Consider the following 7,624-nt stretch of genomic DNA (forward strand, 5'->3'; position numbering starts at 1 on the left):
ACTTCTGAGAGAGTACAGATGCACAGAGCCTTGATGAGACTCAGAAAGGGCAGCAATTACTGTGCCAGTCAACCTAAAGGAGAGCCACACAACCCTTGGGCAGGACATGGTCAGTCTGGATAGATCTTTCTAGCTGCACTGTGAGAGATAGGTGAAGGGTAGAGAGCTCTGGTCCTACAGCCATGGGCCAAAAGGAGGATAGAGACAGTAAGGAAATAGCAGCCACAGTGACCCACATTGCCCAGCCATGAGTTCAGAACTACCAAATTGTTGGTGAGTTTCTACCAAACAAAAGAAAGGAAACACTTATAACACACTTATAATTTCTTACTCAGATATAGGGGAGTGTCTCTGTTACTCTTCTTTCATTGCTGGGACAAAAACCTGACACCCCAAATGAAGGAAGTAAAGGTTTATTTAGCTCACAGTTAGTGAAGGTTTCAGTTCATATTTGGCTGGCTCCAAGGCTGGGTGGCACATGGTAGTTCATGGTGGCAGGGAAAAGCAAAAGAGCCAATATGGAAGAGTAGCAGCAACAATGGCAACAGAGAGGAAGTCTGTCTCTAGTTGCCCTCAGGCTATGCCCCAGGCTGGGGAAGTACTCACACTCATAATCCCAGCAGTACTAAAACCCAAAATCCCAGTGGATCATGAATAAATCTCAAATTGTAGAAGTCCCCACCCCATGACTGTATTAGGTTTTATGGGGACAACTAGACATAAACTATAACAGGAAGCAATATATAAATGCCTATTGGTAAGATTACTTCTGAAAAACAAATTACTTCTGATATGCTTCATGACATAATGCAATCAGAGTCTGACTCACTTCTTCAAGTGGGTCACATATCAATTGTGGACACTAAAAATGTTGGGAATATTTTGAAAGTCACTTGGGGTTGTTTCCAGCATGGGACAGACACCACCCTGGATCCCTACTACCAGCTCCCTGCCCCTACCCTTCCTAGCCACACTCACTGCCCTCAGGTCTACACTGTACTCTCCACCCCAGGCATCCCAGCCTCCTGAATCTCCCAACACAAATGACCTTATTCTGCTGTTTTAGGCATTTTCTCATCACTGTACTTCCAGTTATGGTGCGTGGGTAAGGCAGACACGGTATTCCTATCTTTAGTCCATATTCTAGCCCTTCCTAATTAAAAGAACTATAGTTCATCAAGCCCTCATTTTTCTAGATTTCTGTCCTTTGTAGATGATAGCTGACATGTGACATGGCCCAGCACAAAAAAAAAAAAAAAAAAAAAAAAAAAAAAGAAAAAAAAAAAAAAAAAAAAAAAAAGGTAGTTTGAACCACAAGTTTTTGAAAGGGTGGTCTTTCTTGGTGATGAAGTTTTCCTCCTTTGTCTCAGTCCCCTACTAAATGGAGAAGTGACTTGGAGAGGGAAGCATCTCCTTCTTACCTTGTCACACAAGAAGATAGATAGCAACTTGCAAAGGGAGGAGAGCAAAAGTCCCTCTGTACCTGGTTGCATAATGAGCCTGTTGCCCTGGCCCAGGTGCCTCTAGACCAGACCTCCTGTTGTGTGAGAGAAGACACTTGCTGCAGTCCAGGCTTCTGTAATATGAGGCCACACAAAGTCCATTTCACCAGAAATGGACACTTCTTGTCCTTGGTCCAACAGCCTTGGGACATCAGCACATCTTGATAACCATGCTTCTGTTGCTCTCCATTTAGCTACAAGCCATAACATCCCATATGTCTCTTCTGAAACATATTCCCCTGACCTGAAGAATTTACTTTTCAGTAATGTCCCAAAATTATTCCTCTTTTCTCCAAGGTGCTGCCAAGTCCTGTTAATTTTACTTGGATGAATTGCTTCTTCTTATTTTCAGTCTCTCACTTTATTTTTACATTCTCCCTATTGGGATCTTGCCTTTGCTAGAGCACAGAGGACACCAATAAACTAAGACCAGGGCAGCAAGATCATGCCTGAGAGCCAGCCACAAATGCCCCAAGTCTTCACTGATTTCCATCAACCTTAAAATGATCCCCAATCATCCATATGCAACTCTATCTATAGCCCTCACCTTCAGCACACTGATTAGAGATCAATCAACACATCTGGAGACCTAAAGGCTGTATATTTTACCTTTACTCTTACCCCACATTTGTTACCCAAAGCAGTACCTTGAAATATGTAAGAGGAATGTAGAATAATGAAATCTGCTATTAAATATCCTGCCTGTATTTGAAATGAAATGAAAATCTAGATTAAGGCAGCTTACACCCAAAGGTTCTCTGACCTGCTCAGACAACATTGTCTCTTCCTAATGCCTAGACTGTGACTGTGCAGCATCTGCTATCTCTTCTGATTAGCCCTGGATGTGGGATGTTATGGCTTGTAGCTAAATGTAACTACAGTCCCGCTGTGGTCATATATAGGATTTTCCAAAGGTGGTTGGATCTAGGGTGTGATTTTAGGATTAAGGGTATATCTGATTATTAAATTAGTCCACTGATTGGTTGAGGACAGTTCCAGGTAAGGATAGTGAAAAGGATCACCCTGGATGTGGGTGGCACCACTGCATGGCAAGTAGCCTCAAAGGTGTAAAAAGGAGATGCAGGGTCCTGCTGCCCCTGCTGCTTACTTCTTCTGCTTCCTGCCTGCCTTGGGATGGACCATTTCTCCTCTGTTGTGCTATCCTGTCTTGGAGCTCAATGATTATGGATTGAAACCTCTATAAACTGAAAAATAAACCCGTTCTCCTTTAATTTTGAGTTTGAGGTAGGTTTGTTCCTTTTCATTTGTGGATACTTTGAGTTACTAAACCTGTTTACAAACTTCTTACAGATGAATAGATGGACAGACCAAACGTCTCTTTTGGAAAATCTTTGCACTAATTTATTAAGGCACTGTGAGTAATGTATGGTGGACTAACTTACCTCTCACAAAAAATGTCAACTGTGTGTCCTAGAACACTGTGGTGTGAAGTGTTGGTGCAGATAAGAGTACCATGCTGGGCCACCTGAAAGGTTTATTTAGCTTACACTCTATAGAAGTTTTGGTCTATAATTAGCTGGCACCAAGGCATAATGGCACATGGCAGTTCATGGCAATGGAAGACAGCAAAAATGACAGAGAGAGAGAGAGAGAGAGAGAGAGAGAGAGAGAGAGAGAGAGAGAGAGAAGACTCTGTTGCTCATACTGTGTTCAGGCTGTTCAGCCTAGGGGGGATGCAGCACTCACACCCTTAATCCCAGCATACTTAATCCCAGCATGGCACCACCAATCATTTAAACACTCTAGATTCAGCCACCCCCAAAAGTCCTATGACCACATAAGGCCTTAGGGGTTCATCTGGACACAAACCATAACCCTGGAAACCAGAACACATGGAAAGAGTGCAAGGGAGACATACTCTCTCCCAAGTCATGCCCTAGGTGCCCTGCTGCAATTAGGTCACCTCCTGCCAGCACATTCAGTGGTGAAAGTCTATGACTTGATCTACTGAGGAGTATGTGATCCCCACAATCCACGTGCTTTCCCAGAAGCCTCTTGACCCAGTGAAGTGCACGGTTATGATTGACTTGCCCAAAGTACCTCATAGCACTTTTCTGAGCAGGGAGCAGCACATTGCTAAAACCATGATCATATGTTTTCATTCACACAAGCAGTGTGCTGAGGCTTGGAAAATTGCAGTTGGATTAAAAGGTTTAATTTTCCCCCTAAATATTAATACAATATTAGTGATCTTGTTTTCCTAGATTTTTGAAAAGTCTCTTGTAATCCTCAGAGTCAAACAATATTTGACTGAAAAGAAATGCTACCAAATATCTTCAAAATCTTTATGGGCAGCAAAGTGAATTGACCTTAGCTAATCTTTGTTGAGCTTTGGAGAAATTGATCAATTTTATTTCTAAATAAAAAATACCATTTGAATGTTAATTTTGCTGTGCAAAGATTAGCACATGAAAGAGCCAGTGTTTGAGAACATTAATATAATGAAACCCAGAACCCAGAAGCAAAACCCCCATGACAAAGCAGAGACAATTTTTTAGGCAAGTTCTGGGGCTGGGAAGATGGCTCAGGGGAATAAGGGTTACCCTGGCAAGTGCAAAGGCCTGAGTGCAATCCTTGGTTCCGCCAAAAAAAAAAAAAAAAAAAAAAAAGAAAAAAGAAAAAGAAATGTAGACAAGTTCTGACCATCTCTGAAAAATAATGAAGACATTCTTTTGTTAGGGAATTATAAAACAATAAGAATAGATACATAAGATGATTCTGAAATTTAGTCGTAAAACACAGAAGTAGGGGAAAAGCCTCTAAGATCTACACTCTTTAGAGCCCCTGGCAGCTAAAGCAGGAAGGGTAGACATCAGCCAGTGTTGTTATTTAAGGCAATCTATCCAAACTCTACACAAAACTCTTCCTATCAATATAAATTTGCCTAAAATGAATCATTTGTTTACTTAAAAACGTCACACACTGATGTGTGCACCGTGATAAGACCTTGTGTGGATGAAAAACACGTAACAGTACTTGCACTGTGGATGTTTTTTCATGTAAGAAGGAAGAACTAATGTTCGACAAGCAAAATATAGGCCACTGGAAGAGAAGAAGTGCAAGAAAGTATCAACATAGTGGAGAGGACAAAGCTTCACGCAGCTGCGGTGGAAGCGCTATTTGCACACATGTAATGGGGCCTTGCATGATTTGCCTACAGTTTGCAATGCAATATCTTTACCTGTCTTACAGACAGAAATTATTTTTAATTCCATTCAAGAAATCAGACAAGGGAATTTGAGTGGCTTATTCTAAGTTGTTCAACTACAAGAAAGATATGTGGTGATAGAAAATGGTAAAATAGAGCAAGATAGTGTTATTATAAGGAATTTGCTAGTCTACTGGTGCATAACAAATCATCCCAAACTTTGTGGTCTAACATTACTTCTCAATGGTGTCGGGTGTGGTTTTCCATGTCTATGATACCAACATTCTGGAACGCTGAGATAGAAGGATTTTGAGTTCAAGCTCAACCTGGGCAACCTGATGATGTTTCTCAATAAAATTATGGGGGAAAAAAAACCTCCCCATTTAGCAGTGGGTTAGCGGAAAAAAAAAAATAAATAAATAAAATATATACAGCATTAATTTCAATAAATTTTTAAAAATTTCAAAAAAAAAGACCTGTATAAAAAAATAAAAATAAAAAGGACTGGAGATATAGCTCAGTGTGAAGTCTCTGGATTCAATCTTCAGTATCTAAATAAAATTATTTCTTAGAATTTCTGTAAGTCAAGAACTGGGGGGCTGGGCAAATAGCTCAGTGGATTAAAGTGCCTGCAAGCAAGCACAGGGGCCAGGGGTTCAATCTCCTGGGCAGACTTGTTGGCCCCGCCCCCGGGGCACACTAAAATGGCAATTGAGACAGGGCGTGGTGGCACACACCTGTAATCCCAGCTCTTGGGAGGCTGTAAACAGGTGGATCACAATGTATCTGATCTAGTAGTGATACCCTGAACACCCTGTAGACCCTTCCCTAAAAAAATACACACACATGCTCACACACACACACACACACACACACACACACACACACAAAGAACTGGGGAACTGGAAGGTTCTGGCCTGAGCTCTTTCATGAGAGACAGTCGCAGTTTCAGCCACAGCTACTTACCAGAAGAAATAGCAGCTGGCTTCCCTAGTGAGTGACCCAAAAGAGAAATGACTAGCAGAAGCCATTCCTTTTATGACATAGCCCACAAGGCATGTAGCATCACTTATCCTACATTCTGTTCATTGGAAGTGATTTGCCAAGCCCAGAGGGAATTAGGCTCTACCTTTGGAAAGGAAGAATGTCAACGAATTTGCAGGTATATATTAAACATACCAGAGGGACCAAACATAGCAAGACCTGGAAGTCACCTTGAAGTCACTGTGTGTGGCAGAGGTTGGCTGGAGCGATGGGAGCAGAAGTGAAGTCAGAGCTGGAAAGTTCTGTAACCCATCAGAAAGGTGAAACACGATCCCAGGTTTAATGTCAATCTTTAGAGAAAGATATCAGATTGCCACTGAAGATTTTTAAAGAAGTAAATATGGTAACATAATTAATACAATCTATAATAAAAGTAACTCAGTAATTTCATTTGGAATGTAGTAGATGACAGGATACTTTTGTAATAATTAATAATTGAAACAATATAGACCACTCTGTAGGAAAGATAAGAAAACATCTACTTCAACATTCTCTAATACTGCTTTATTTAATTTATTTATTTATTTATTTTCAGTTGTGACTCCAGACAGGGTCCAAAGAGGAGTTTCAGGCTCTTCTCTCGGTTTTATGGTGGCTTCCTTTACCCTTCTGTGTGAAGAAGGCACTGTGTCAACCTTAAAAGGGCACAGGAAAGGGTGATCTAATGCTGCTTTATAATAGTTCTCTAGGCATGATATTGGCAGTTTTTTCTGTATAAGGTTAGAAAACAAGTATATTTGGCCTTGTGGACCACTGCTTCTGTCTCAACTACTCAGTTTTGCCATTTTCATAAGACAAAACAAGCAAAAAGAAATAGAATGACTTTGCTGGCCCTCTGATCTCGGATTTCCTACTCCTACCTCTAAATTTTGTCAACAGCACATTAGAAACCCTTACTTTTATTACATACACCAGATGCTATCTCAGTTATTCAGAGACCACAAGATGATACAAATAGGGGACAGAATGAACAAATGGCAAGAAACAAACTTTGTGTGCCAAGGGTGGTGAAAGACCATCCCTTCTGGGGTGTGTTGGTTTTCTAGCAGAGCTGGCACTGACGAGTGCTAATACCAAGGACTCTGGTTCACATGGTGAAGGTCCCTGAAAATATTCATCCACATAGGAAAGAGTTTAAATTAAAGACTGCCTTATTTTAAGTAAATGAGTAGTCAGCAACACATGCCACTGGCAAAAGTCAGTGTGAAGGGGAGGTAATGAAGGGTGGCGGTGAAGGCATATGAAAGACCAAAGCCAAGTAGAATGCCTGGTACTAACCCAACTACCATTTTAAGTGTCTCATAAACCTATTGACCAAATAACTATTTTAGAGTTATGGAGTAAGTCTCAAATTGCTAACTGTATGAAATTCCTAGGTTGTTATTCTAGGCACTGTGTGAAATTACAAAGAGTTCAAAATGTCTTTCTGTATATATATTTTTTCTCAATACCTAAAGAAAAAAATTAAGACCTAAGACAAACATATACTAATAATAATTTATAAAAGTTGAAATTGCCATGAAATAAATATTTTGGTATACAAGAATGTATTTATACTTATGATAAATATTGATATGTATTTTTATGTGTGTGGTTGTGTGTATATGGCATTCATATGTATATTTAAAAGCTGTATGCATGTGTGTCTGTGGGTAAAATAGCCAACATAATTATAGTGATTTAGGTAAAACAGCACACTAATCAGAACACTAGAAATAGAATTTTGGCTCAGGTTCTACATAATTAGACTAAAATATATTTATGAATACATGTGGGGTTTTCCACAGAAAGATATTAAAAGGAAATATAAAGTAATAAAACATATATTTAGAGGACTCAGATCTTTCTGTTAATTTTTGTATATATAGTCTATACTCTCACTTCACCATGTTCAGGAAAATTTTGACAT

The 7,624-nt window shown here is 39.9% G+C and overlaps 1 non-coding gene across 1 annotated transcript; it reads right to left on the reverse strand.

Annotated features, from left to right (window-relative positions):
- Nucleotides 1-6,248: 6,248 nt before the first annotated feature.
- On the reverse strand, nucleotides 6,249-6,363 carry LOC111812331. The gene has a single exon (XR_002817841.1). It is a non-coding gene; the product is annotated as a small nucleolar RNA SNORA26 (small nucleolar RNA).
- Between the last annotated feature and the right edge of the window lie 1,261 nt (nucleotides 6,364-7,624).

Source organism: Octodon degus, unplaced genomic scaffold (assembly GCF_000260255.1).
Source record: "Octodon degus isolate 3935 unplaced genomic scaffold, OctDeg1.0 scaffold00120, whole genome shotgun sequence".
Classification (NCBI taxonomy): Eukaryota; Metazoa; Chordata; class Mammalia; order Rodentia; family Octodontidae; genus Octodon; species Octodon degus.